At 40.5% G+C, this 5,883-nt stretch overlaps 1 long non-coding RNA gene across 1 annotated transcript; it reads right to left on the bottom strand.

The window, feature by feature from the left end:
• Positions 1 to 619: 619 nt before the first annotated feature.
• On the bottom strand, positions 620 to 4,304 carry LOC120112205. Its single transcript, XR_005513720.1, has 3 exons — positions 3,903 to 4,304; positions 2,348 to 2,382; positions 620 to 1,341 (listed from the first exon to the last, which is right to left on the bottom strand). It is a non-coding gene; the product is annotated as an uncharacterized LOC120112205 (long non-coding RNA).
• Positions 4,305 to 5,883: the final 1,579 nt, after the last annotated feature.

Below are 5,883 nucleotides of genomic sequence, written 5' to 3'. Positions count from 1 at the left end.
ATTATTGTACAGAGTGCGAACTACGTTATTGCGATAGTCCATTATTTTCTACATGGGTGTGCATATGATGTATCCAATATTCATGTCCCTAAAGAAACTCTCCATTTTAGCAGAATCGGCCTCAATGATTAAATGACAAACAGAGATCCAAATAGCTGATGACACTCATGAAACAACGTCTCAAATTATGCAATATGCTAAAGAACCAAAAGCTTTTCAAGACAGGAAAGACAACAAGAAAGAAAAAGAAAAGAAAAGAAAAGAAAAGGAAGCTCTTTAAGCAAAAAAAACAGAAAAGAAAAGGAAGCTCTTTAAGCAAAAAAAAAGAAAAGGAAGCTTCAAAATATTCATTCATCATTATTGCAGGAGGTGAGTAGGAGAAAGCTCATGACGTGCATAAGGACAGACTGGGAGTTACAGAAAGAACTCATGGTTTGCATTGATGAAGCCTTATGCTTCAGACTAGTAGTTTTGCCAGAACTCTGTATGTGCAATGCTCATACCAACATGTACAAGGAAGTATTTGATAGATGATTGCAATCCAATCCAGCATTTGAAGAAAGAGAGAAGAATGCAGGGAGTCATACAATTCTTCACTTCCAATTAAGCCTCCATTGGATACAGTGCCTCCAAATATACTTGTAGCCAACTAATTTGAGAGCATAGAACTAAATGTAATGGTGCATAGAACTAAATGTAATGGTGCATAAAATAGAACTTTCTTCTTTCATGCATTAGGTATAAACCAGTAATAAGTCATCTTGGCTGAGAATACTTTTTTTTTTTTTTGATACACTGGCTCCTCACACCAAACATAGATAAGTACAACCGAGAAAACAAAAAAAAAGAAGCTGGCTCAGCGGATGAGGAACATCCACCTGGTTCACCCAAATAAAATTTCCAGAGTGCTGCAAGGCATAGGATGTCACCCAATCAGCAGCTGAATTAGCCTTCCGATATACATGCGTGGCTCTGAATGACCTGCAATCCCCTGCCAGCCTCCATATATCGCAAAGCATGGAGTGCCCATCCGACTTGGAGAGTCGCCTCCGAATTTTCTCGACCGCCGCAGCCGAGTCGCCCTCCAGATGGATATTGTCACGCCCCGAATTCGGATCATGACACGGCTGTGCTATTGCTAAGTTAAGTATACAATAACACGCAGCCACTTTAAAACTTCAAATCAATTATGAACAACTATATTCTTGAATGTCATCAAGTATTTCATCAGTAAAAGATTGATTACAAAGCATCTAAAAATAGCAACATTTAATATTTTATTTTCTTTTCCCATATCCCTAAAGCACGTCGCGCTCCTTGTTTCTAGTATCTCCTATTCATCTGTAAGAATATAAATAAATTGGTGTGAGCTATAAAGCTCAGTAAGTAAACAAGCATATTCTTATCGGATTAAGCATAATATTTTTGTATGCCAATGTACTATTTGAAGAACAAACAGTTGTAATAAAGAAAGCATTTTCTATAATCAAACCAAACGTAAATCTTTTGTCTTTATTCCATGCTTTGAAATCCGTACTCATCATTATTCTTTCTTTGAAATCCGTACTCATCATTAATCATGCTTTGAAATCTGTGCTGTTATTATTCATGCTTTGAAATCTGTGTTTGTAATGAAGTAAACATTTCATATAATCCAACCAGTCATAAAACTATGCAAGTCCATTCGTGCAACTTCATAAATATGATTATGCATCATAAAACTTTTGCCATTATTCCATACTTTGAAATTCATACTCTCAGATGGTAGTGTAGCTATAGCCGCTCTTATTCCCACGGTAAGGCCTTTACCACTGCAGGGTCATCTTCCAGTTACTATTACCCACAGGCGGGGGTCGTAATACCAAGTTACTTTTACCCACTGGCGGGGGTCATATGCCTAGTTACTGTTACCCACTGGCGGGGGTCGTGCATAGCGATCTGACAGTCTTTAAAACATATCATGCTTTTCATAAATCTTTTCTCATAGATACATTGGAAAGTGAATAATGGCATCATGCTAGATCAAACTCATGATCATGTTGAAAACTTTATTTTTCTATACATCTTTCTACATCATCATAATCATGTGCATACAATATAATAATAATTATGATCCAAAATCATGTAATCATTTGCTAACACATGCTTAATCCTAATTTTGTGAAAACATAAATAATCATATACAATTTCATAATCGAGTAGTCACAAGTATTTGATAAAACATAAGATTATATCAGGATTACTTTTTCCACAATTCATATACACATTTCCAATTGCATAAATAATACTTTTTCATCTTATAAAACGTGATAGATGATCCATAATAAGATTAAGATAGGTTACTTACCTTAATTTGCTCACGAAATGCCAATTCTCCAATACCTAACAAGATCATTAAATTACATGTCACTTGCACATTTAATTTCTATTTATTTATAATCTTAAAGTCATTTACAGCCCATCCATAGAACTCAATTTTATTTTCGGATCCATAGCCTAATTCAATTTCTGGTTCAGGCCCATGGCCCAATTCAATTTCTGGTTCTGGTCTAATTTACTTCCTAGTTCGGGTTTGATTTAATTTCTAGCTCAGGTCTGATTCAGCTTCTGGTTCAGATCTGATTCAACCTCTGATTCAGGTCTGATCCAGCTTCTGGTTCAGATCTAAGCCAATTCCACTTCTAGTTTAGACCAAATTATCCTCTGATTCAGGTCTGGGCCCATTTGCATTCAGGCCCGATGTTTAATTGGGTTCTGAATAAGGCCCTTGGCCTGATTTAATTACTGGGCCCACTTGTATTCAGGCCCAAAAACACTATTGGTTAATTTATAATTATACCTTATCAGTTCCAATTAATTTAAAGAGAACCTAGCCTCAAACTATATTCAATATAGTCCTTATATTAAAATTTGAGTTCTTCAGACCCAGTTAGTTTTGGTTATAAGAATACTAGGCTCGGACCAGGGCCCAGCCCGGCTTCAGGCTTCTAAATCCAAATCTATTTGAAGCCCACCCCGAAATTAGGCCCATTGCGGCCCACAGCATTTTTTATTTCATTTAATTTTATTTTTCTTCTTTTCTTTTCCTTCTTTTCTTCTTTTTCTTTTCTTTTCTTTTCTTTTTTTTTTTTTTCTTTTCTTTTCTTTCTTTTCTTTTCTTCCTTCTCCTCTCTTCCCGAACCTTCTCCTTCTTTCTTCTTCCCGTCCCGATCTCCTTCTTCCTCTTCTCCTCTTCTCACATGAAGCGAGGAAGCTCGTGGGAGTGCTCGGGAGGGAAACGGGTCCGAGGTTGGGAAAACCGGCGGCCAGCCAACATCGCCCGCGGCTTGGCCTGTAACAGTCGATCCCCCCTTCTTCTTCTTCCATCTTCTCTTCAAAAGGGAGGAGGGCGACTCCCCCTTACGGAAGAAGTCGGTCGCGACCGGCGGCGCCCACGGCCGAACCCGTGGCTGCGCCCGCAGCGGCTGGCCCCCTGTCCATTCTTTGGTGCAAATGGGGATCGAAACCACCCCCTTGAGAAGAAGGGGCCTCCGTCCCACCGCAGCTCCGACCGAAGCCCGTGGAGTCTGCGGTCGGAGCTGGCGGCTCCTCCTTCGTCCCCACTGTGGGTGGGGGAGAGACCCACCCCCACGGCAAGCAGTAGCCAAACTCGCCGCGACCAAGGAAAACCTGCGGCCGAGTTCACCACGCCGGATCCGCATATGGGGACCCTAGGTAGGCTCTTCCCCTTCTTTCCCTCTTCTTCTTCTTATTCTTATTCTTCCTATTCTTTTTCTTTTGTTTTCATTCTTTCCCTTTTCCTGTTTTTTGATCTCTTCTATTTCGTTCTCTATGTCTTGTTGTTTCATGATTAAGCTAGATCTACTTGCGTAATACAATGGAAGAAGAAGTCAGGGACTTACCTAGTTCCAGAACGACCCTGTGATGTTCCCTCCGGCGGCTCAGATCCCTACTCTTCAGTTCCTTGTAGCAGGAGAAAAAGCGAGTGAGGGGTAGTGAGAGGTGAGGAATGAAACATTCGTGAGAAGAGCCCCTAGTTCTTATAGCACTCGGTGGGAAGGGGGAAGAGTGGTGGTGATCGTGGCTATCAGGCGGTTGTAACCGCCGGACAGTTGGCGATTACCGCCTCCATCTTCTTCATGAAAGGCTACTTGGATTTTCAGATGGGCCAGCCACGTTGGGCTTGGCCCATTAGTCCACTGTGTGTGGGCTGGTCCTCACAGATATACTCCGCCCCTAGAGCATTGTTAGATGTATGCCCTAGAAGCCAATCTGGCTGACACATTGCTAATTCTAGGGACATAATTTTATACTTGACTATTTATTATTGAATAAATAAAAGGCATCTTTTCATTCATATTATTTATGTGTCTATGAATCGTCCAAAAAATTAATAAGATGATGATGCATATTCTCAAGAGTTGAGAATTTGAGCCATGTATCATTGGTGATTAATTTCTAAATGCTCCTGATCAATGGATTATCACGAGGACGGTGATCGATCCGATTAGTGCACAGATCACTTTCCTTCTGGATGGACGAGACTTGAGTCCACAGTATAGGGACACTGAAGTGATAGTGCAGGTGCTTGTTAGAGAACAAGGGTACTGAGCGTGACCAAGACAAGAAGTCACTTGGATGTCTATCCACTCGTCAGTGACTTGCTTGATGTTGCAGTAGTGTGACTGGTCCTTTGACCTGCGGTGCTTCGGCTACTCACAGTGAGGTTATTGTAGTTTGACTGCACACATACATGGTCTCTCGCCATATGGGTCCATGCAGTGTAGATTGGCTGCAGTAGGTTCACTGTAGGAGTAGGGTATGCACCTACAAGGAATCTATCGACCTTAATAGAAGAGGAGTGATCCTATGTGATTTGTTAGACTGAGTTCTAAGACCTTGGCCAGGGCAGCAATATAAAGTGGAGAAAGAGTTTTCCACTATCGAACTCGAGTCGAATAAATTTTGACATATGACAGACGATGGGGTTTGACGAGTTGTCCATGACCTCCGTCCTGTAGGGATCCACGATAGTAGGACTGTATCACATGGTAACTGCACCTAGAGGTTCATCTTTCTATTCTACTAGGTAGCCACTACATGCTGCTAGGTGTCACTGGTGGATGGTGGGACTCACAGGGATTATCTCGATGATCGATAAACCCTAATGAGTTGAGTTGGAATCGTTCCAACCCATTGAAAGGAGTTTTCAATGATATAGTGATAGAGATCACAATATATCTCACTACCAGTCAGAGTAGAACCTATGGGGTCACACACACTAGAAGTATTGACCGATCCGATGGTTGAAAAGTGATTATGAATCACAAGTAATCAATTCGATTGATATTCAGTTGAAGAAGGAACAAAGGGAATTAATTAATTGGACTTGAAACAAGAGTCCTACTTCGAGTAGGATTCCTAGAGTCCTAATTGGATTAGGACTGGGAATCCTAGTTGGAGTAGGACTGGAATTCCTACTTGGAATAGGATTCCTGCAATCCTAATGAGATTAGGAGTTTTGAATCAAAATTGGATTCCTACTTGGAGTAGGATTCCTAGAGTCCTAATCGGATTAGGACTTCGGATTCAAATAGAGTCCTAATTGGATTAGGACTAAAATTATATATGTCCTAATTTGGATTAGAGTTTCTTAAGTCACAATTAATTATTAATCTAATGAATCAATAAGACTCCTAATTGGATTAGGATTGAAGAGTTCAATTGAGTCAAAATTGATTTAAGTTCTAATTGGATTAGGACTTACCTAGATTGGATCCAAATTGGTTCACCCTTGGGCTAAGCCTAATTGGATTAGGGCTTGACCACATTAGGGCATTCCAATCCCTACCTAATATGGATTAGGGTTTACCATGAGGAAGG

Source organism: Phoenix dactylifera, chromosome 10 (assembly GCF_009389715.1).
Source record: "Phoenix dactylifera cultivar Barhee BC4 chromosome 10, palm_55x_up_171113_PBpolish2nd_filt_p, whole genome shotgun sequence".
Taxonomy (NCBI): Eukaryota; Viridiplantae; Streptophyta; class Magnoliopsida; order Arecales; family Arecaceae; genus Phoenix; species Phoenix dactylifera.
This window is presented reverse-complemented; position numbering and strand designations above follow the sequence as displayed.